Raw genomic sequence first — 24,536 nt, 5'->3', positions numbered from 1 at the left:
AGCTTTTGGATTTCTTTATTGATAAAATATAAGCAATCCAGGATAGCTTTGGGCCTGCATGTTCTGGGCTGGCGGAACACTCGGTCCAGACAGTCCCTGAGTCTGATCCCGCCCACACTTCCTTGTCAGTGTTCTCGCCCATTCCTTTGCCGAATACTCTGGCCATTCTCAAGTAGCTTAAATCAGGCTCCCTAGCAGATCCCTGTCTTGCCAGGCAGCTGGCAGCTGAGGCGGAGGAAGTCAATCCCGAAGTTAATAACATCATCAACCTGTCTCTGAAATCAGCCACAGTGCCCAATGAATGGAAACAGGCTAAACTACTCCCCCTGCTAAAAAAAACCCTCATCTAACCCCGACATTTTGGCCAGTTACTGACCAATCTCACTCCTCCCGGCTGTTGCAAAGGTATGTGAGAAGGCAGTCTACAAACAACTGTCTTGTTGAAATGTCTGGCGCCCTGATCCGGCTCAGTCCGGTTTCAGGGCCTCATACAGTACAGAGACTGCTCTGGTCGAGATGACGGAGGCTATTAGGGAATGCCATGATTCAGGCGGCAGAGCAACCCTGGTTTTACTGGACCTCTCTTGCGAATTTGATACGGTACCTCATCGTCAGCTACTTGCCCGCCTGGCCAACATTGGAATCTCAGGCCAGGTGTGGAACTGGATTGAATCCTTTTTGGCTAACAGAACACAGCAAGTGTGGCTGCCGCCCTTTTCATCCACTCCAAGAAGCATTACTATGGGTGTTCCACAGGGTTCAACTTTGAGCCTATTACTCTTCAATGTTTATGTGACTCCACTGATTTATCTGGAGGAATGGCTGGGCACCAAAATCATAGCCTAAGCTGATGCTACCCAGCTGCTCTTTACATGGAAAAAGGTAAGGTATCTCGGACTCCGCTAAAAATGGCCTGATGGAGGTTTTTAAATGGTTAGCGCGGGCCCAACTTAAATGTAACAAGGATAAGGCTGAGGTTCTCCTCTACGGGTCCTTACTGCAGAATTTTAGAGATGACTTGTGGCCCAAGGGCTACCCTATTCAAAAAACCATGGGCAGCCCAGCTAAAAATATTGGGGTATGGTTTGGCGAGGACCTAAGATTCCTAACACAGATTAATAAATTGGCGGGAGTGTCCTTTGGCACATTGAAACTCCTTCAGAAATTCCTGCCGCTATTGCCTAAAACAGCTAAAGAAATGGTGACCCAGGCTCTCATTCGTTCGCAACTGGACCATACCAACTCTCCCTCCATCGGCCTTCCCCGCTATCAGCTTAAAAAGCTACAGATCATTCAGAATGCGGCTGCTAGAATGCCACTGGGTATTCTGGGTAGTTCCAGTATTAAGCATTTTCTTTGTGATTTGCATTGGCTTTTGGTTGACCAGCGCATTCTGTTTAAGCCAATGACCATTGCCCACTGAGCCCTCTATAAATCAGGACCTCTATACCTCAGGAGGCGCTTCGACCATCCAGACATCTCAGGTCCCGGGGACAATGTCTTGCTCCTATCCCTCGCCGTCGCCTTGCCAGAAAGGGAGGTAGCTCCTTCTTTGTAAGTGCAGCAATGGCCTGGAACAGGCTACCTTTTGAGCTCAGGAACAACCAAGACTTTAGGCTGTTCAACAAGCAGTTAAACACCTTGCTTTTTGATTAGTCTTTTAGCCGCGTCTCTGACTTCCACTCTCCTCTGTACAGGTTTTCACGCTGGGACACTTCCGAGCAGCCGCACGCGCTATAAATGCCAGGTAACATAACATAACATATTGAATCCTGTTTGCGCAAGATAGGTTATAATCAACTATTTGAAAATCCAGAGGGTCCTAGCACTATAAGTAAGAAACACCTGCATGCGTGCTGGTGCCAACTTGTGCAGGCAGAGAGAGTAAAGAGGGAGTCAAAACAATCTAGAGTATGAGCCTATTTAAGCAGAAATCAGGGATGGATTGGCTCACCCCACATTTATTTGATTGACCACGTGAATCATTGGGAACGCAGTCTATTGTTTCGTTTTATGGAAGGCAAAATAAAATATTTATTTAAATTCTCATTAGGCTTTCAAACTAATCTAGACACCTGCCTATGTCCATGCAATGGGAAATCTGGCCAATCTATGCCTCACTTTTTATTTTTTTGCAATTTTTATTCTATATATACTAAAACTATCTTGCACCCTGTGATTAAGAAGCTACATACCCGCGATTTTAGAGAACTGAATAATGCACTATTCCGATTGGATGATGCGGACATTTTTAATTGTGTCACCTTGTTTCTGAAAGTTGTGGTGCAAGTACGCAAGCCAATGTCAATGCTACAATTTTAACATGTTTTTAGAGTTTTCACACCAGCATTTTAAATTGCTGTTTCATATTTGATGTGAATTGTTCTTTTATTTGTATTAATTTGCTCGCTCTAATGGCACGGGCAGCTCTGATTTTAAATTGAATTATGTATATTGTGTTGTTTTTTTACCATGTACTTTATTGGTTTAAAATGCTTAAACCGAATAAAGACTAAAGAAGAAGGAGTAGGCTATGCCTACCTGCTGGTGCCGCTCGAGACAGCTACTTACTCTTCCCTTGGAATATGCTATGGTATAATAAAGATAATATACACACAGAAACAATTATGTAAAGAAATGATAAAAATAGATACAAAAGTAAAAAATGAATAAAATAAGAAAAGAGGACATTAAACCAAATCATTCTCTCTATATCACACAAAAACTCAGAGAGAGAGAGAGGGAACGAGAGAGAGAGAGAGAGAACGAGAGAGAGATAGAGCAAGAGAGACAGAGAAATAGAGTATGTGTTTTATATATTTGTATGTATATATATAAAAACAGTGGTTGGGGCACACTGCCTGCACCAGTCCTCCTAAAGCATTGTGGTAAATGCTTTTCTCAATAGTGTTGATACTCAGGAGTCCTTAAAGTTACTGTCATCCAGAGTTGGCACAACCACCGCTGAATGTTCTTGGGTACAAGTTTTGTGCTTCATTGGCGCTCAACAGAAAGGAGCAATCGTTTTTGGGGTGCTTCGTAAGCTGCTTTCAGTATTTCAGGTTCTGTACCCCTTCAGGCACACAGGTGCATCCCCAGCGTGCATCTGCCTGATAGATGCAAACAGTGGGGATGGAAGCACACTGCTTGACTGCCTGACTGTCACCACTGGTTCACCCACTCCAGTGAATGCAGCCTTTAACAGTGCGGATAGTCATAGTCACCCACGTTCTTGCCACGCAGTGCTGGCACTGCCAGTGCTGGGTATTCATGGGCACGTGTAATGTGCTTAATTGGCAAGAAGAAATCAACTTTGGGGTGGCTTGCCCTGCTGTTGAAAGTAAATGTACAACAGTATTTTGTTGTTTGGACCAGACACACTAATAACGCAGACTTGTTTAATGCTACAGTGTGAAGATCAAATCCAGCACTACTATCACGGAACTTGAGCTCCTTCTGAATCATTGCACTGTGCTCCTTGCTGCTCTGAACTTCATGTTCTAGAACTTTCCAATGAGTTGCCCCTGGATGTGTGGCTTATGGCATGCCGTTTTCAGGTCTCGGCTGGCGCTAGCAGCGAGCATGCGCTGCTCTCTGCATTCGAGAGCTTCTTGGAATCAATACAGATTCCAAAGCTCTCGGAGGCGGAGTTGAAGCCCCGCCCATCTTTTTAATTGGGTAGCATCATTTCCATGCAAAACGCTGGCTTATGATTGTAAAGGAGGCTTCTTAGTCCCTCCTTGTTGCCGCCTTGTCTCCTTTTGGCCCCGCCTACCGGCATTGGATCTCTCACTTGCGCCGTGACACAGTCTCCTTCATTAGCTGGGAAGCACTCTTTTTTTGTCATTGTGAGCGCGGGCCGCCTGGATTGAGCTTGTTTTATTTAAATGCGCTTGTCACAGGTTTTAAATGGAAGGCTTCTCCCCCGCTACTAAACCACCCCTTTTAAGAACTCAATAAAGACTTCGAAGATTTCTTCGTTTCTTGGATCCTTCTTGTCATCATATACTATAACGTCAATGGACAATGTTCTTGTTATGCTAAGGGGTGATATTTAGACACTCACATATATGTACATACTAAAGACTTAACATTTACTATAGGAGTGCTGTCTGAGCCCTTTTTAGGTCGAGGACTCTGTCGCACTGCGTAAGCAGTGTGGGCTGTGCCAGAAGATTTTATGTTTCTTAGAGGGGGCTTGGAACCCGCCCCTCTTCTCCATTGGCTGGCCTAGTAAATGCTGGCCAGCCATTGGAGGAGAGGGGTGTCACTCGGTTCAAGCCCCGTCTTTTTCGGATTCGGGGCGTGTTTTTTGCGTTCTTTCTATCTGTGACGTCATCCGTTATTCACCAAAAAACACGCCCGATTCCGAAAATTTCAGAGCTTTGCGGGAAGATGGTTGGCACGGAATGCAGGGACACGAGGGAAGAGGTAGGAGGAGGAAATCACAGTGGTTGACAGTGTATGCACGGTGGCATCCGACAGTATTAAGAAGGGGTTCACGCAGGGCTTCGTGTAATTTAGGTGGGGGCATGCAGTACTGAGGCGGGTTTCACGCAGTATTCAAGAGAGCCTTGCGTTGTATTAAGAGGGATTCACAATATTCAAGGGTTTCACATAGTATTTAGTTGGAATGTACATAGCACTGGGGGGGATGACACAATATTTAAGAGCAGTCGCCTCTTTCTCATATATAATCTCCCCCAATCAGTGCTCCTCCCTTCTCATTCAAAGCCCTCCTCTAGTGGTTCTCCTCCAGCCTCGTCAACACCCTCTGTCTTCCTACCTTTCTGCTTACCGGGGGCTGTTTTCCGTCTTCCATCGGTCTCCCGCCGCCTCAGCACGGGGTCAAGGGTCACAGACAGCGGAGCGAGAGGTAGAGATGGAGTGTCTGAGAAGAGCAGTGAGAAACCCGTGAGGGATAGAAAGTCTGCGAGGTGAAGCGAGATACGACACCAGGCAAGCATGACACCTGTCTGCATAGCGGGAGCAGCGATACAATGTACCAGAGGAGGACCAGCGAGATGTGATGGGCAGAATGTCTGCGAGGAGCATCGAAAAGCGTGGACCATGGCTAGAATGTCTGGTTAGTGCAACGGAGCAACCACACAGCGAAATCTGATGAAGAAATAATGTGCTATTTTACCTCACATGTTGCGTCGCAGCTTGCCGTTTTGCAAGAAAAAGCGGATTTGGAATGTTGATTTTTACAGCAAGGTACCAAATGCCACAGTTTTGAGTTTCACCTGTTTAGGGTGCCAGATGACTCCATATTGTCGAGAGCATAGTGGTCCAGTTATAGGTCATACATGCCAACTCACCCGATTCACGAGGGGAACTCTCTATTTTTAAAGCCAAAGGTCGCTTTATTCTAGTTTTCTATTGCTTGAAATTACCCACATTTCAGTGTACACCAATGGAACCATTACCCCCTCATGGGTCCTCCCCGTCCCAGTCCTTACCACGTGAGGCAGTCCTGCCTCCACCCAGCCAATCAAAACGCCAGAAATCCAAAGGTCGAAGGCTGTCGGAACGCTGGTGCTCCCGGTTCCTGCCTCTGTTCCTGTTTGCTTCTGGGTGTTTTGGCGGTGCCGTGAGTGTTTCTTTTGCATTTTTAAATGCTTCTGTTTATGGTCTTTATATGTTTTTACCGGCGCGGCCGCTCCGGTCCTCCGGCCGGCCACGCTCCTGTTCTGGGGTCAGGATGCTCCCCGTTCATGTGCTGGGCTGGGGCGGGGAGCCCTCCTGGTGTTCTGGCCCCAGGTCGTTCCGGCGCTGGTGCTTTAGTGCAGTGGCCGGCCCCTGCGGCCATGTTCTTCATATGTGGCTGTGGGTGGAGACTGCAGGGCTTCCCTTTTTTGTTTATTTTCTGTTCTCACATATGAGATTACTGTTTGGGGCAGTGTTTCCTGGAGGTTGCTGGGCACTTCCTTTCAATACCACCACCATTGTGTGTTGGGTGTTTTCCTGGTGCTCGCTTCGGCAGCACATATACTACTCTTCGAACGATACGGAGTAGATTAGCATGGTCCCTGCACAAGGATGACATGCATATTCGTGAAGCGTTCCATATATGGGGTTTACTCCTTTACTCGCCATGTTTGAGGGGACTTCCTCTCCGGTGCATCCACGGAGCTGTTGCTCATTGGTGTGTCATATGCCTCTGGTGTCACAGGCTTTCATGTGCTGAGGGTTCAAGTCCTGCCTATGCTGTCAATGTGACTTGGGATGTTCATTTTCATGCTGTGCTTTGGAAATTTGCATTCTCTTTGTCCACGTAGCATCTTTTGCAGTTTTTCTTGGACTGTTTTGCGCTGTCTGCGCTGCTGGTGCATGCGGCTATGCCATCATCTCTTGTTGGTGGGATCGTGGACGTTTTTTCCCTGTTGGGGTATACGTTCGGGGATGGTCCATGAGATTTCTGGCGTTTTGTTGCTGGGTCTTTCTCCCTGATTCATTTGCTCCGGCGGGGTTTATTCCCATTTTTTACCGGCCATTTCGTGCTGTCCTGTTGGCTGTACTGGCTGCGGTGTGGCTTGGCATTGCCATGCGGGGTGTTCCTCTCTTTCTGGGGACACGATTTTGCCTGGCGGTCTTTGTCACCTGGTATCCTCCATTTTTCTTCTTTTTTGCACCTTCTCCCTCGGTCTTCGGAGGCTTCTTCCCTGGAGGTCAGGGTTGGGCGGTTGGTGGATTCCGCTCTCAAGAGTTCGTATGCTGCTTCTCCTTTTTGGGGTGTGTGCTTGCTCTTTTTCGGTCTGTGCTTTCTTAGGGGTCCCTCCTTCCGGTCCCGGATGGTTGGGCCTTGTCCTCGGCTACCGGGGCGGCGGGGGCTTGTGAGGTTTCTCTCTGGCCTGCGTTTTGGTGCTTTGCCATTCCCCTAGTGCCTTGGTCCTATGCCTGAATTTTTGGACTACGTTTGGTTCCCTGCCTCTGCGGCGCCTGCTGCTGCCCCTGAATGTCAGTCGGATATGTTGTGCCCGGGTGGAGTCTCCGTGGCCTGGTGGTTGCATCTCTTCCTCTTCAGGTTATGTGTTCCACTCCTGGTGTTGACCTGCTTGTGGGTTGCCTATCTCCTTTGGTGTCATTGGTCCGGTCTGCTTTGAGAATGGTGATTCCTGTTGGTCGTCATTCTTGGTTGCCGGTTTCCATTCTGGGCTGTCCCCCTTTTTGGCCATTCTTCTTTGGCGTCGGCCAATTTTTGGTCGCTACGCTCTGTGGTGCTGGTTTCGGTGATGGAGTGGGGCCGGGGGTCCTCTTTCTCTCTGTTCCAGGTCCTGGATCCCGTTGGTCTTTCTGTTCGGTTCTGCCTCCCGGGGCTTTGGTCGGGTTGGTGCGGCTGTGTCCCTTTCGGTTGTGCCCCTTGCAGCCCGGTTTTCCCCTCTTCTTGGTGGGTAATTTTGGCTTCCCTAGGTGTGGGAGTCGCCTGTTTTTCTCGTTCCCCTCCATCCGGCTGCTCGGAGGTTTGCGGTGGTTGGGTTCCGTTTCCTGTTTTCAGGTGTTTCCTTTCGGTCTCTCTCATGCTCCTCTGGTTTTTTCCACGGTGCTGGCTCCTGTGGGGGTTTGCTGGCCTGGTTCCGGTTTCTGGGGTCGTTTTGGGTCTGGCCGTTCCTCGTCTGGTTCCTGTTCGGGGGCTTCAGTTCCTCGGGACCGGTTTGACGCTTTGCTGGGGGCTGTTTCTCAGTGCTCGCTTCAGCGGCTCGTATGCTTTCTGTTGAGCATTGCTGGAGGGGGTTGACTTGGCCCCTGCGCTAGGATGACACGCATTTCGTGAGGCGTTCCATTTATCTGGATCTGTTCTCTGTCCTGTTGGATCTTCTGCGGGTCCTGCTGGGTCTCCCTCCTGCCCTGGCTCGGGGTTGGTTTTGTGTCCGGCAGTTGGTGGTTGCCTCCTCGGCTGTGGTTCCTTGGGCTCTTGTGCACCTCGTGTCCTTGGTGTTTCTTCTGATGACTTGTTGGGTCCTTTGTCTTGCTGATTACGAGGCTCTGGTTCCTCTCTCCCCTGGTCTGGTGGCTTTGCTCTCCTGACCTGGTGTGGGGGGTGCATTTCTGCTTTCCTCTCTCCTCTTGTTGTCCTTGGATGCCTGTCCTTGGGTTGGGGGCCCCATTGGGGTCCTTGGTGGCCGGCTTGTCTGTTGTTCGGACTGGCGCTCTGGGGGCTCGTTGTTGTTTGGGCCTTCTTGGGGGGTCCCGGTACGTGTCTCTGTTCCTGCGGGCTTCCCTGTCTAGTGTCTGGGTGGCGACTTCTCTGTTGTCTTCCAGAGGGTCTTGAGAGGCATCCCTGTTACGGCGGTTGGTTTCTTTACTGGAATGGTACTCTGGTTGTGCCTTCTTTTGTTGGCTTGGGCCGCTTCCTGCCGTCCTCTGTTTGGTGCTGTCTGGTGCTTGTTTCGACGGGACATGTCCTTTTGTTGGGACATTGAGTGGGTGCTTGGGACTGTGCGCTGGTGCTTGGAATGGCCCTGTGCTGGGTTGTCTTGCTGCTTCGTGTAGCATTCCCTCTGTCTGTTCCTCTGTTCCAGGTCCTTTTGTCTTTGGTTTGGGTCTCTTGGTTTGGTCATTTTTGCTTCCCCTCCTGTTGCTCTTCTCCCCCGGTTTTTGTTCCGGGGTGGTCTGTCCTCGGGGGTTGCTCTCCCGTTTCCTTGGCCTTCGGGTTTTCTGTATACCTTTCCTCCCGTTTTTCTCCTCCCGGGCGCTCTGCGGAGGTTTGGGGGGTGTCGGTGTTGTTGGGTTGGCCTTGCTGTTTTTGGTTCCCGCTCATGCTGTTGCTGTTGGGAGTCGGATTTGGCCAGACTCCCTTGCCTCCGGCTCTGCTTCTGGGTCCGCATCTGTCTTTGCCCTGTCTTTGGCGCTTGCTTCTGACTGCCTGTCTCTTGAGCGGCTGTCTTTGGCGTCTTTGGGCTATTCTTCTGTGGTGGCCTGTGGCATGTGTTGGTCGCGTTGGCCTTCCGCTCTTTGGAGCTGTGATGCACTTTGGGGCTCTTTTGTTTCCTGGTGCTCTTCTCTTGGTCGGAATCCATGGTGGGGTTCCTGTTTCTGTGCTGGTTTCTCCAGCTTGGGTTTGTTGTTGGGATTTTTCCCCTTCCGCTTTGTCTGCTCGTTGACGGTGGTTTGTGCTTGTCGGGGCCTTGGGGCTTCCTCGGTGGTTGTTGCCCTTTGGTGGGTCGGCTTCTTCTGAGCTTTTGCTTCGTTGTCCGGGCTCTCCTGTTCTCATTTCTTCTTTGGGCCTTGCCTGCTGTTTTGCATGGTCTGCGGTTGCCCCTTACATGTCCTTGTTAGTGGTGGACGTGTTGTGGTTGTCCACTGCGGTGTTTTTTTTTGCTGGCCTTCTCTTCCGCTTGTCGGTTGGGTGGGTTGGCTGCCTTGCTCGTTTTGTTTCCTTCTTTGCAGTTTCTGCAGGTTTGAGTTGTTTTGCGGCTTAGATCGGGCTTTTCTGCCTGTTTCTTCATGTTTCCTTTGGCGGCCGGAGGTGTTGCTTCCTGTTTTGCCTGCTGTGGGGGTTTCTCCTGTTCCCCTTCTTTGGGTGTTCGCGGGGCTCTTCTGTTTTGCCTCCGATGTTCACTACAGTTTCTCCTAACCTGTTTGTCTCCTGTGGGTTCTGTGTCTGCTTCCTGTGCTGATGGGGCGGGGTCTCTATCCTGGTGCTTTGTGGGGCGGCCTTTTGGCGGTCCCGTCACACTTTTGTGCGACTTTCTCGGCTTGATGTTTTTCTTGCCTCTTCTGATGATTTCTGTTGGCGTCTTGTACGCTGCTGTTCGTCGATGCTTTATTGTTTGAAGTTTTGTACTTTTGCATGGATCCCTGGTGTCCTGCATTTTTTCTTCTTGGTTTTCTGCTTGTGAGTTCCTCACGTGGTAAGGACTGGGACGGGGAGGACCCATGAGGGGGTAATGTCTTATTACTTACCGGTAATCTTCATTACCCCGATTAGGGTCCTCCCCGTCCCAGTCCTCTTCCCTCCCTCCCTCCCGCTGTGTTTGTGTCTGAGTCTTGTTGATAACAGGCATGGCGGTGGGTGGGAGGGGCTTATGTCACCTTCGACCTTTGGATTTCTGGCGTTTTGATTGGCTGGGTGGAGGCAGGACTGCCTCACGTGGTAAGGACTGGGACGGGGAGGACCCTAATCGGGGTAATGAAGATTACCGGTAAGTAATAAGACATTAATTCCCCCCGATTTATTTTTTTAAAACCTCCCTCCTCACTTCCAAATGTTGGCATGTATGTGTTTTCCATTTACAAATAATTGTTTTCAGGTTTACTGGCCCAATTGGATCCCTTGAAACAACCCAAGACTACAGGTCCCAATTGGATTGCTTGAAACAAACCAAGACTACAGCTCCCAGAATGTTAAAAGAATACCCAGGACAGGAAAATTGAGTCCCTGGTGGGTTGCCACCTAGCTGTTTTTAGGTTTTTTTGTAGGTGGCTCTATGTGTGGGTGGCTCTGTCTGTGTGAGGGGGGCTCTGTGTAGGTGGCTCTGTGTGTGTGGGTGGCTCTATGTGAATGACTCTGTGTGGGTGGCTCTGTATGTGTGTGTGTGTGGCTTTGTGTGGGTGTAAATGCAATAGGTCATTCATTTGCGAGCGATTAAGCTATTGGCATTGTAAATGACAATGCAATTTATTTAACGATTAAGCTATTGGCAATGTAAATGACAATGCCATTTATTTATGATTTAAAAAAAAAAAAAGTCATGAGCAATGCCAATAGCTCTACCTTGAATAATGCCGAGACCAATGCATTGTAAATGTGTGTTCTTGAGTTCTCTTTGTTACTAAACCACCTCTTATCTATCGGCGATTAGAGCTGCTTCACATAGCAGCATTTATTTCCTTTTAGTGCGCGCGCACACACACACAACACCCGGGCTTCTCCCTTCCGTTTCATGTTGGAAGCCCTCCCCCCACCATCCTAAAGCAAGTGTTTTCCTTCATCAAACCTGGATACTTGTTATCCAAGTCAAGACTGCAGGCTCTGATCGATTTCGGACTTTCAAGGACTCAGAGCCCATAGGAAACAGTCTTCATTTGGATAACAAGTATCCAGGTTTGATGAAGGAAAACACTTGCGTTAGGATGGTGGGGGGGAGGGCTTACAACATGAAGCGGAAGGGAGAAGCCCGGGAGTTGTGTGCGCGTGCTCGCGCTAAAATGAAAGCCATGTTTCCTATGGAATATGGAGGTCATCTCCCTCGCCATACCCTCAATTAGGCACTACGTTTACAGCTTTAGGCATGTCACTTACAAATCATCGCCATCATGCGTTTAAATCTCATTAGTTTAACTGAAGCCAACAGACCCTTCAACATTAAATGCATTAAAGTGCTGGGTGTCCGGCTCCCCTGGCTAGGTTTGATGGCTCGCCAGGGAGCCACAGTGCACAGTTTGGGAACCACTGGGCTACACATCCATGGGAAAACTAGTTTGGGCACTGGTCTCCCCTCTCTGTTCCTCCTGCCAGCCTGTCTAGCTGAACATAGGGGCAGTCCCTCAGGAGTGAGAGCACTATTTGCCCACCAAAGCCAGCTTCCACTTTGAAGCTCTCTTTCTGAGTGGCTTCCTGCAAGGGGAGGTAACAACTCTCCCTGTAGTGGGATTCTTTTGTTCCTGAGCCTGAGAGTCATTCACATGACTCCCCAGGAAGGCAGAAGGCTGTCTTGTGGCCAGCAACTGTGCAAGGCCACTGGACAAACTCGGCAACAGAGTGGCAACTTTCTAATAGTTGCCCTTTCTTAAAAGAGACATTAATTTTGACATGGGCATCACGTCAGATTTAATGCCACGATTAATGTGATATCTTGAAGTACCCATTTTAGTAGACCCAGTCAGCTGAGAAGTCACCCGGTAACTCTGTGTTAGCTAATGGGGCTACTAACGTTTCAACAGCAAAAATGACAAATTGAAAGTGTTGCTATCAGGACATGTTAAAAGCCCTACTTAATAATATAAAGCTCCTGCCTCAGGGCTCCATACACCGTCCTTAGGGAAACTTACATATATTGTCAAGGGAAGAGGAGGGCTTTGCCATTACTTTAAATGGCAAAATCGAACTACCAGTTTAAAACTGCTGTACCAGGCTGCAGTGGCAGGCTGGGAGCCATTTTGTACTTTGTCCCACCCAGGATGGCACAACCATTGCTGCAGTCTTGGATGGGACACTCTATCTTACATGTCCTGGGTATCCTTGGTACCATTTACGAGGGACTTACAAGTAAGTCAGCATAAGTCAGCGTATGCCAATTAGTGGTACCTACTTTAACATACATTGTGTAAGGGGTTAGAGCACTGGCATTAAGATTTGGTTAGCAGCCTTCAGTACACTCTCAGAGCCAAAAAACCACCAGCATCAGTCCAAAACTTTGGGGGTGAACATGCAAACAGAGGCACTCCTTACAATACTGCACTCAACCCTCCAACCCCACAGTTGGCTAAAAAAAGATACATACCATCCATTTGCTGGGGGAGGGGCAATTTGATTCAAAACGTTTGTTTTTTGATCTTTTCGGCAAACATGTGATTGACTCTTTGTGGGTGGCTCTGTATGTGTGTGTCTGTGTGTGTGTGTGTCATAGTTGGCCTCCCCACGTTCCAAAACTACCAAAGTAAGCGGAAGATGCCTGATTTATTTTGTTAGACTCGTTAATAGTTTAGTTTGTTTTCCAAATGCATTTCACACAAATGCAAGTTATTAGGAAAGTACAGTTGTCCTGTCTAGTAAACACACTATTAGTAAGTATTGACATTTGTACTTTAATCATAGGTACTTCCAGTACACATTTCTTTCAGTACACACACATTTCCAAACAGGCCGGATCTCGCCCTGAGCACAAGGAAGTAATACACCAAATACGGCATAATGCCAACATTTGAAAGCAAAAAAGAGGGACGTGTAAAAAAAATGAGGAATTTATTTTACTTGCATTGATTTTGGTGGCAATTTTCGGGAGGAGACAGCAAAAAAAAAGCTGTATGTGATTTAAAAAATCATGAGTCACTCTGGTGTGTTACCACATATGACATGGGTAGAAACGGAAGTGCATGCAAATATTCTTCAAGAGCAGAAACACTTTGGCAATGAGGCCTACATGCAAAGGGGTGCTTTCTAGCACTGTAGGTGGGATAAAAAGGTTTGAGAGGGTACTCTAAAAATGGCATGGGCAAAGAAGTGTAACTAGGAATATTTTATTAGAGGCGCCCCCTTAGTAATACGAAACACCCTGTGTATATGATTATAATACCTTCATCAGATTTTTCCCAATTTTTTTCAGGGAGAAAATGCAAGTACTGCCAAGGCCAGGCAACCTCCCTCCCCCCCCCCCCCCCCCCCCCCCCCCCCCACACACAAAAATAACAGTGGGGAGTCACGGGCAATGGCCAATGGGAGCCCGAGTAACAAATGTTTGGGAACCACTGGTGTAGCCCATGGATGTAAATGTAAATGTAAATGGTGTATTACTTGTATAGCACCCGAATCCCCCCACATGGGGTCTCTCCGGTGCTTGTACGCATACCGCTGTGGAACCCTTCCAGGCTTTTCCCTGTGAGGCGCCCACTCCTGGGCACCCCAAGGTGCAGCCAGGCATCCTAGCGCTGTTGGGGCCGTTGTGGAGATTAAGCAAGCTATTGCCCAGAGTGAGACCCATGATTAGAATAGGCACAGAGGCAAGAATTATCAAGTCTGAGGAAATTGAGCCCAAGACCCGCCGAGGCAGGACTTGAACCCTGGTCCTAGGCCAGATCTCTGCATCAGGGTCTGCCGCTCTAACCATTGAGCCACACTTCTCCCACCTCAAAGGTGAGCTATGAAGCTCCTAACATCCAAGGAAGGGTTCAGACACAAAAGTGCACCCTGGGATTGCTAAATGCCACACATAGCAGGAAGTCATCACAGGGCGGAAGGGATCCTTGTAGCCCATTGGTTAGTGACTGCATCGTCCCATGACGGCACATTCTGGGCATAGTTATGCCACCTCAGATCACATGGAACTAGGAGAAAGGACAAAAGAAGGACTGCCCTGCTGACTCCTGGACCTGGCAAGAGAGGCTGCACCATCTGCTGGACCACACCTGCTGCACCTTAGGCTAGCGAAACGAGGACTGTGCCTGTGGTTCCTGGCTCGTGGAAAAGATGCTTCCAGAGCTGCAGACCAAAGTAGTGTCTCCACGGGTCAGTCTGCTGACTCCTGGAAACAGCACCATGGGCGTCAAAGCTGCAGAAACCCATTCTGTAAAGTCAGTAGCCACCTTCTGCAAATCGCTGCTGATCGCTGCTGGGTTCCCCAAAAGAGCGATCCCTAATGGCCTACAATTGCCCTCGAGTCTGCTTGACCCAGGAGTGTCATCTGAGTCCAGATTGGTAACCCAAGAGGGAAACCAACCTTCACCAAAGGATACCCCTGGACCTGCAGTGAACAGAGATTGGTAGTCCAGCCACAGCTGGCCTTCTACTGGCTCAAAGAGGATTTTGACGGACACAGACCGCTGTGACCAATGCCACCCACCTAACCCGTAGACTGAGGTATATCAACAAGAAGACCCTTGTCGATCGCACAGCACCCAGACCATCTTTCAGCATCCTCAGCATTCTCCATCACCATCATCAGGACTACTTCTTTGGAAGTCTGGGACGGTCTCGATGTAAATGTGGAACTGGACTTGAGACTACTTTGGTGATCAGATAACTGTCCAACTACTTTTTAGTGAGCCCCTAGCCTTCTCCCTGTTGGATTTGGTTGCCCCACTTGGGTCAGAGTAGCCAATTGCAACTCTTTCCAACTTTTCAAACGTTTCAAAACTTTACAGTTAGCAATGCTTGTTTGCGCTTTGGACTAAAAGGCTGAGATTTACGTTTAACTTAAAAAGCTATATCTCTGGACCCTCCAGTGGATTTGGCTCATCTTGGTGTCTGCAAATTCATAAACATACAATCTATTTTTATAAATTGGTGTCAGATTTGTTTTGTGTTTTGTGACTTTCCTATATTGTTGTTTGGTGCTTCTAAATGCTTTATACTAGTCCCTATATTTTAGCCTTGCTGCTCGAGCTACAGCTACCCAGAGTTGGCCTAAATATTTTTACTAAAGAGCCTGACTGACCCAAGATAGTTTTGAGAGTGTATTGGACGTTAGGGTCTCACAGCCATACCATATAATACACCACAATCCTCACAATTATTTGTTATCCCTGCCAATGCAGGTGTTTTAAATTCCATACCACTGCACAATTGTATAGGGGGAAATGGTCCTTTTTAAACCCCTGCATTGCCCAAGGGTGTGAGTAATGTCAGTTTCCCCTCCGCACCCGCCTTACACAAGGGTGGATACGTTTATTTATTCCCCATGTCTTCCTAAAAGATGGAGCTACCCCTTTGCAACTCCCTTTCTGAAAGTTCTACTGACTTTGAAGTTGTTTCATAAGAATTGGATAAGCAGGTTGTGAACCACACACATCTATGCCGAGAAGACAAACATCCGAAGCTACCTGATCCACCTGCCACTTCCATGAATTTCTTTCACTAGAGCTCAAAAAGTTCCCCTGTTCATGGTTATCTAGAGGATTTCAAACCACAGAGGATACCAAGGTCACACTCCAAGGTGTTACTATGCTGAGTTCTAGGCAGTGCCTTGTTAAGAACCTAAGGTAGCCATTCGTTTGTCTAAGTGGGCTAATGCCTTTGACCTGCCAAAGGGGGGATGTCCAGCTTGGTGGCAGTCTACTAGAAGTGTTACAGCGCGTTAACTGCAATTCTGGAAAAAGGTCTGCAACCAGCTGCCTCCAAGAAAAACTCTTGCAGTCCTACATGACCCTTGCTCTCACCTGCATCTGGAAGGTATAGTTAAACTATGCCAGTGACTCCTAATCGAAGGATAGATGGGTGAAATAAAACAATTCTTAGATGGAGCCAATAAAAGAGGAATAGATTCCCTAAACCCTAATATCCAGACCCCAGTACACTTGGGCAACCCAAATGAAGTGGCAGTTTTAAGAGATTCAAACTGTTGTCTGCTGTATCTTGCAGCATAGCGTTTGCAAGAAAGAAGGGCGGTCAGTGTCGACCCTTACTGAAAACCTTCTTGATGGAATGATAGAATAATCAGCACATCCCATGGATCTAAATCCTTGCGGCTACACCATTTTCTGCATGAAGCAGAATGATGAGAGTAAGATCTCAAAGTAGACTGCCTCATAAAACCTAGCACTGCAATAGCTAGTCCTCTGGACAGACTCTTGTTCTGCAACTGCACAAGCTCAACTCCCAAGTTGTTAAGCTAAGGCTTATCAGAGCAGAGACAGGATCACATATTTCAGGGGAGCGGGAAGGGTTGGAAGGACCCACTCCTGACAAGTCGTCACCTAGCGTAGAAGGGTAAAGCAAGAGGAGTGGGGCTGATCTGGAACAATCAAAATCAATGTGGCTTCCTCTCTTCTGATGCATATTATTATTTATGAAATCAGCAGAAATGGGGGAAAGGCATGTAAGAGACCCTTTGGCCAAAGGTTACGAATAGTATTCACTCCAAATGCACCTGATACCTGAAGTGTGAAACAAAGCTAAGGAGCTAGGCCATTTTCATCATCAGCAACACACAGGAATCCCCCATCTCTTGCAAATCAGAGAAAACAGGCGAGGAACTAGACAACAATTCAGGATTATGGGACGATTCTGCTTCAACGCTATCTCCCACAGTAACATAAACCACACTGAGGGGATCAGAGCCTTCTCTGCACACAGAAAAATTAGGCCTCTTTTCCTTGCTAGTGCCATGAGGTTGGCCTCCCTTGTCAAATTAATGGTCTCCACTATTTCCAATTTCAGAAAAGTTTGTTTCCTGCATTGACCATGAACCAGATGAGACCACCATTGGTATCTGTTGTGATCATTGAAGGAGATGAGACCACCATTGGCATCTGATGTGATCATTGAAAGATTCTGATTGGCAAGAGATATCCCTTACTTTAGGTGTTGACTCCGCAGTCACCAAGACAGTTCCTTTTCTTATATTCCGGGTTAAAGGGATTGGCATCACAAAATTCTGTGGTGTCGGATTCCATAGAAAAAGAACAAGTCTCTTAACTTTCTAGAGGTGAAATCCGGAGTGTGGCACTATGGGCACGCCATGTCCACCAGAACCTATGGAAGAGGCTTGACACAGAAGAGCTAAGAGATATGAACTGATCTTTTTTATCCGCTGATTTGGAAGGAGAGCAGTTTGACAGCGGGCTCTCATGTACTCTATGCCCTGAACAGGAATAATTTGAGACTTCTTCCATTGGATTAGCAGTTCATGGCTCTAAAGAACTGAGATCACTTCCCTGATATCCTTTACTGTTTGAGCCACTGAAGATGACTGAATCATCCAATTGTCCAAGTAAGAGAGGATAAGAATACCCTCACTATTGAAGAAGACTCATCATTGGGGCCATCAGCATGGTAAGCACCCTAGGGGCGGATTTGAGGCCATACAGCAGGGCACGGAATTGGTAATGTTCACCGGACTCTGAAAACTTTGGATATTTCTGATGGATCAGATACACTGGAATATGGCAAGACAAATCCTGCAGGTCTAAAATCCGGGAAACATCCTTTACAACGCAACTGTTACTCCGCACTACCATTACGACGCAACTTTTACCTTTGCAAGTCATTACAACGACTTGCGCTGGAGGGCGCTCCAGGATAGGGAATAGGTTCATTTACTATCCAACACCTTCCCTACTATCCACAGGGACTGGAGTTGGAATAGTAAATTAAACTATTCACTATCCAGTGCCCCCCAACGCAAGTCGTTGTAACGACTTGCGTTGTAAAAGTTGCGTCGTAATGGCATGCGTTGTAACAGCATGCGTTGTAACGACGTACATCCCTAAAATCCCCATTAATTTACCTGGGTGGACTAAGGTTTTTTTTTTAAGTTAGGCGATCTTGATCTGAGAAATTTAAATCCAATTGTAGACTCTTTTTTGATCCAGTACTTAGTGATAGCCTTGTGATACTTTTTCTGAGGGAAAAAAAACATATAATAGACCCCTTTTCCTCTTTCTTCTTTGGGAAGTGCGACTGCTCTCTTCTACAGTGATGTTGTGATGCCATCTTTAAAGCCTGGGATTTGCATCTGTTTCTTTGAATAGGCGTAGAGATGCACTCCTAATTTGGAAGCCTAGAGACAAAGGGGGATATTCTCAATGAAGTGGCAGTGAGAGGCGTTAGCCTCCTTGGCTTAACGCCTCTTATCGCCACTTCGGAAATGTGAGGCTGCACCCTATTCTCAAGAATGTGGTGCAGCCTGGCGTTTCCTCCAGCAATGGCGCTACTTTTCACGACTTAGCGCCAACTCAGACATCCTTGCACCAGAGTGCAAGGGTGACTGTGTGCAGGGGAGGGTTGTTTGTGTACAGGAAGGTGTGTCTTCCTGCACATAAACAATCCTAAAATACCATTTTGTAACTTTCATGTGTGTTGCTTCGTGCAGCACACATCAAAGTTACAAAAAGGCAATTTTGGAAAGGTTTGTTCATGTACAGGAAGGGATGCTTTAGAAGAAGACCTTAGTCCGTAACACATATTATCTGAAAGTAACCAGAAGAGCGGAGCATTCTTCTACTTTGGACACAGCTAAGCCAGAAATTTGAAATCCTGCTCCAAGGATGGTGCTGTGTGCCCACTTATAATGTTAGATTATTCTCCGCATTGACCTTCTTCATGGAAGTTTATGTACACTTGTGCACCTGACTTACCAAAGTCCATTATACTGGATGTACCAATGTGCCTCCTGTCACGATTGCCAATAAAGACTCAATCTTGAGGGAACGCTGCAGCACTTTATATGCGTCTTCTGAGGAACCCATCTATTGCATCAAGCAAAGAACAGTAAGGCGATCCAGATCATGACACTCTCAGAAAAGGAGCTTTTATTTAAACTTGCAAAGCTTCAGCAGAACCATAACATCTATTGTATTGAGGAAAACATATGGAGCAAACTCTTAAACAGATACAATCTCAGAAAAGTCCAGCATCTCTCTGAAAGTTTCCCGAATAGGGCTGAGCTCCTCACGACGAATATATCTGGTACCAATTTAAGGATCAGACTTCTTATCTGAATAATTGGATTCTGAATCCTTTCTTTTTTGTGGTACTTGATTTCCAGGATTGTTTCGCTATACTCTTTCAGCTAGGATAACGTTTGCAAGAGAACGCTCCACAAACTGCTGAACATCTGTAGATGACAAATACTCAGGCTTCCTAGGCTGCTTAGACACTGGATAAACGGTGTATCTGGATTTAATCCTAACGGTTCTTCTATCTTCATCATCCGAAGAATTCAGCGAAGCAAGATGTTTTTTGTTAGCAGATCTTCTCCGATTAATTATTGTAGCACCACTGACAAGGTAGAGAAACTGTTAACATGTTTCCTATACCACAACTGGAGACTAAAAACTATTTAATGAAGCCTGTACATAGCCAAATATCCAGTTCCCAATGTATTGCTGAAAAATCCAAACCCCTAAAAAACATATGAACACACACCCTTTTAAATAAAAAAACAGGACACTCGACCCACAGCAACAGAAGGAGCACCAGACCCACAATAATCTTCATGCCTAAACTTCTCTATATAAAACACATTATGCGGCCGTGTTACCTGCGGCATAATATGGGAGGCGAAAGTGTAGGCAATCAAAAACTAGGACGTTTTCCACCGCCTAAGTTTACCTTCAGACTTCATAAACAACAGCTACCAAGAATCTCTTCCAAGGTGGCTCAAGGCGTGGCCTACTCTGCTGCCTTGAACTCATCATGCTTTGTGGTCAGGTACAACACTGCTTTTATTTTTCCTGTATTACTTCATAAGGATGGAATGCCAACCCTCCTGTACATGACTGCATTGTCTGTGCTCAGAAAATGTTTCTAACACATAGGTAAAAAAAACATAATTGGCTTGCTTCAGCCTCAGCCCAAGCCCTGCAGGCAGGGAGGGGAAATTAAATTATGCTGTTGCATCTGCTGCTCTGCAAGCATTCAGAAACCCAGGCAGGCTTCAAGGAACCCTGCCTACAGGTTTATAGGGCAGTTTCCCAAAAGACAGACAACAACAAAATTGGATGTTTTCTGTATTAGTGATTCAGATACACTTACTTAATATGGTCTACAGTGGTTTGTTTATCAGTAGATTGGGCACTGGAGTGCCTGCCTGTGGGAAGTGGACTCACTTCCACAGCAAGGAACGAGGAACCATGGGATGAGGAGGAACAATAAGATGTCAATTGATTAATGTAGGATCACGAAAAGAGCCTATGACTCATGTTAATAGGCTGTAAACATGTGGAGCTAATACTGTAAACCTTAGATATTACATGTGGTTTTGATGCATTGGGATGTGGAGATATACATACTCTAGGTCCAAAGCCACCATGAATTTCTCTGGTTAGATTTAGGGAATTATTTCCTGCAGACGGTCAATCTTGAAATTAAATGCTCTAACCCATCTTTTGACTCTCTTTAGATCCTATCTAAACATAGAAAATAGTGTGGAAACACGGGTGTGTGTATTCAAAAGAGTTTTTTATAGTTGTAAAAAAGATTTTTTATAGAGGGTACAAAATCATTATACAACCCAATGAAACCAGAAGTTACAGCCATATACAAATAAATGTTCTTCCTAGTAACAATTGTGAGCACCTTTTCTTAAATGATTAAACAACAATATAAAAGAAAGAGGTGTAATTGTCGACGTTTCCGTCTAATTAAAGCTTCTGTCCACTAGACCATCTTCAAAAAAAGGAAGAAAAATAGGGGCATTATTTAAAAAAAAAAAAAAAAACATAGTCAAATAAGGATTCTTCACTTCCACAAATCATGCCCAATAGGTTACAGAAAAAAGATGGTGACTTAAAAGGGACTTATTGTCACTTACTTCAAGGTATATACAAAGGGATTTAGTAATCTAAAATAAATCAGGACTTTGAAGGAATTTCGATTCAGACCCGTGTTTCCACACTGTTTTCTATTATATAAGATTTATGCATGTAAAAATAATTGCAATTGGTTTTTGGATATAAACCATCTACTGACAAGCAAATTAAGATAGCCTGTCAAGACTGAGTGTATGAATTGATCTAAGTGTCTAATTTAGTAAATACCTTGTAAGCATACGTACCTGCCAATATTACTTGCCCAAGCCGTCAAGGATAGATTAGGTTCCCCATTGTTGTTGATATCTCTTTAGATCCAGAACTGGGCACAAACAACAATACAATAGATACCTTCTCCCTGTTCTCCAATGAGAAGTGACACTCCTTTCTTTTGCATTGGTGTTCTGATTCTTTCTCTTAAAGCCTGGGCCTTGCATCTGTTTCCGGGAATAGGTTCAGAAATGCATTCCAAATTTTGAGGCATAGAGACGAAGTCTATATAGTAGCCTTATCGACCTACATCCAAAACCAATTCATCTGTATTATCCGCTTCCCATGCAGTCAAAAGGCTCTGGATATATCCGCCCACTGGATCTGCATCCTTCACCACCCTTCAGTAGTTAGGAGTGATTCCCTTTATTCTGTGATGGATATATTTGGGATGTACCAGTTGTCTTTTCAGAGGAATGCTTGCTTGTTTCCCACCACCCAGATTAGGAAGAATCTGAATGCATTCCTTATAAGGCTAATCATGTTTCTTCTCTTTAAACACTTTTGTGAGCATTTGAACCAACTGGTCTCTCCACAGCCTAATGCATATGCATTGAAACTTTAGTAGAGCTGCCTTATCTGCACTATCTGCTTTTCAATTCCTCATCCACATGTGCCTTCTGGCTACCACTAAAGCTCCAGATGGTAAACCAGAAGCCCATATTCCATCACAAGCAACATCTAAAGCTGAGCTCTCTGTTCCATCTGAGGCAGAAGATCAGAACAGTCTTCTCCCTTCTGCATTGCTCTGGCTAGACTCTGGAGATCCTTACATAAGGACTGTGCTGTGCCACATGTATTCCCAATATCGGGGCCTTGTATCAACTTGTAGGCTTGATCCACCAGAAAGTATTTTTCTGGATTTATAGATGTTGTCCCGTCAGGCTCACCAACATAGAGTATCTTCTGTGACATATCTCCCTTGCATGAAGTGAGGAATAGTTCGATTAACCAAATCATGCCATTCTCTTTGAATAACAGATTTATCCTGGCATACAAAACTAGAGCTGGATCAGAAAGTGTATTACATTGAGGAAAAAATACTGAGCTGAATTTTCCACAGATACCATGTCAGGAAAGCCCGGATGCTCTCTTGGATGTTACAGAGCAGTACCGGGCTCTTCAGGACCAACATATTTGCCACACTAAGAAGGCCAGCTTCCTCCTCCAAAGAGCTGTACTAGGAATATTCTGCTTTGCTCTTACAGTCGATGAAGCTTCTGCGACTGAATGCAATACAATAAAAAATAAATGGTTAAAAAATATATACACAGGCTTCTGAGGATGCTTAGAGACCAGAGAAGGTGTAAGTCTGGATCTACTCCTGGTTATTCTCTCATTAGAAAACACCAAGAAGTTCTGTTTAGGCACCAATTTCCCCCTCCACCACCATCTTAATACTGACAAGGAATAGAAGCTGCGTAATAGTGTTAAAGGGTGCCTTATAAGCAAATTGGATACTAATTAATATACACTCAACAAGTAGTAAGCCATCTTTACAGAAGGCAGAAAAAGCTAGGAAATGCAACCACTAAAATATTAACATTCTGTTTTTCAAGAGATCAAACTCCTGAAACATTCTCATGAATGAGATATAGGCAGTGGACCCTGAATACTGCACTTTGGAACATTCTTCCTACCCTACATAAAACACATTACTCAACTGTGCTTACCTGTGGATGGGATATGAAAATTGCAAGCTTACCTCTCGCTCTTGTTAGAAACTTAATGTCAGATACATTGTGGAATAGCATACCAGAGGCATCTAGGTGTGAGTGCCCACTCTGTTTTCTCCACCTCCACGGCATAAGGACTGGAATAAGGAATGGAACTGGGAGGTAATGTCCACCATTAGTCCAAGAATGGGGGAGAAGTCTTTCCAACTCATATGGTGTCAACTTTTGAGTCACATGATATTAACATGGTCACATGATGAAGGTCCAATATCACATAGCGGAACACAGGGTTAACTAGAAACCCCTGCAGAGAGTGCGGTTCCAGCTTGTGTTTGAAGCTTGTGCACAACCAAAGTCCAGTTTGGTGTTAGAAGCCTCCACAAGATTTCGGTGGCAGCCTCAGAAGCTTTTTTTGTTTGGTGGGGGGCCAGTGGAAGAGCATCTTAGGCAGTGCTCAGCCCAAAAACCTGAACCTCCGAAGCGCCGCCCTGCCTTCCACATGAAGAAAGGTTTTAACAAGTTCTCAAGTCAGAAGTCTGATCTATGTCTCTTTCTTGGGATAGGCTCAAGAGTCAAATATGTAAATGGAAGTAAATTACATTGGCAATGCTTATCCTGAAAATCTGGCATGGATCGCGTGCTACAGACGAATGTTGGGCAACCTATTAAAATTGTTCTGCAAATGACAGACCAGCTGTTGTTGTTCTGTAAACCAGCGTTGTCTCCAAACTAAACTCTGAGCGGGGGATTCAGTGCAGACCACCAAAGATATGCGATTTTGGTACCCAGTGTGGGGTAGTCCCAAAATTAATGGCCTTAACAGCAAATCTTGACACCTTCAAACACACCTGGATCTTGATAGAGGAATTAGAATTCCACAATGTCACTTCCACGTCCCTGCTTCACATATTTATTTGGGAAATATTCTCTGGAATGTTGGCATTATAGCGCATAGCCTCCTTATGGAACTAGCAAATTATGTTTTCTAAAAAATGGGCGTTATGATGGCCTGTCACCACTCCTTTTTCAACACGCATTGACAAACTCTGGGTCTCACTTTTTTAGGTCGAGCCTAGAGTCAGCGTGCATGCACTGCTCTGCAAGACTTGTTGTAGTGGAGTAGGGAATAGAAGCCTCGCCTCCTTTCTGCCCATATTTGCCATTGGCTTGTGTCATTGTCCTTCCTCAATGCTGGCTTCTGATTCGTAAATAGGCTTGTTAGTCCCTCCTTAGTACCGCCTCGTCTTCATTTGTCACCTCACATGGAAACTGGCACTTTTACTTCGGTTGTTACATGGTACCTCTTACTTTGTCTTTAAGCCCTATTTTCTTTATCAAGCTTCTCTTACTGCAAGCACAACGTGCTTTGGTGGGTTCTTTAAAACCCTACCCTCCCTATCGTTGCTGTGCCTTCTTTACCCCCTCCGTGCCTTTTTACCATGCCCTCCCTCCTGTTGTCAGTGCCTTCTTTACCCCCGCCCCCTCTCCCATTGTCATGCCTTCTTTACACCCCCACCCGCCCTCCCTCCCGTTGTCCGTGCCTTTTTAGGTCTCGCCTAAGCAACGCGCATATGCTGCTCTAGGAGATGACCTTTAGAAATTGGTCAGCTCAGCTCTTTTCAAGCACTAGTGCTTGTGCTGGCGTTCACCTTGCGGGAGTGAGCAGCGGCACGCGCTGAT

The 24,536-nt window shown here is 46.2% G+C and overlaps 1 protein-coding gene and 1 non-coding gene across 3 annotated transcripts in view; one reads left to right on the top strand and one right to left on the bottom strand.

The window, feature by feature from the left end:
* GLS2 (glutaminase 2) overlaps positions 1-24,536 on the bottom strand; it is a 252,782-nt gene that overhangs the window by 180,507 nt on the left and 47,739 nt on the right. The gene's annotated exons all lie outside the window — the stretch shown is intronic.
* LOC147748264 (U6 spliceosomal RNA) lies at positions 5,971-6,077 on the top strand. Its single transcript, XR_015300336.1, has one exon. It is a non-coding gene; the product is annotated as a U6 spliceosomal RNA (small nuclear RNA).

This window comes from Lissotriton vulgaris, chromosome 1_1, assembly GCF_964263255.1.
Source record: "Lissotriton vulgaris chromosome 1_1, aLisVul1.2, whole genome shotgun sequence".
Lineage (NCBI taxonomy): Eukaryota > Metazoa > Chordata > Amphibia > Caudata > Salamandridae > Lissotriton > Lissotriton vulgaris.
The sequence above is the reverse complement of the archived record's forward strand: the minus strand, read 5'-3'. Positions and strand labels throughout refer to the sequence as shown.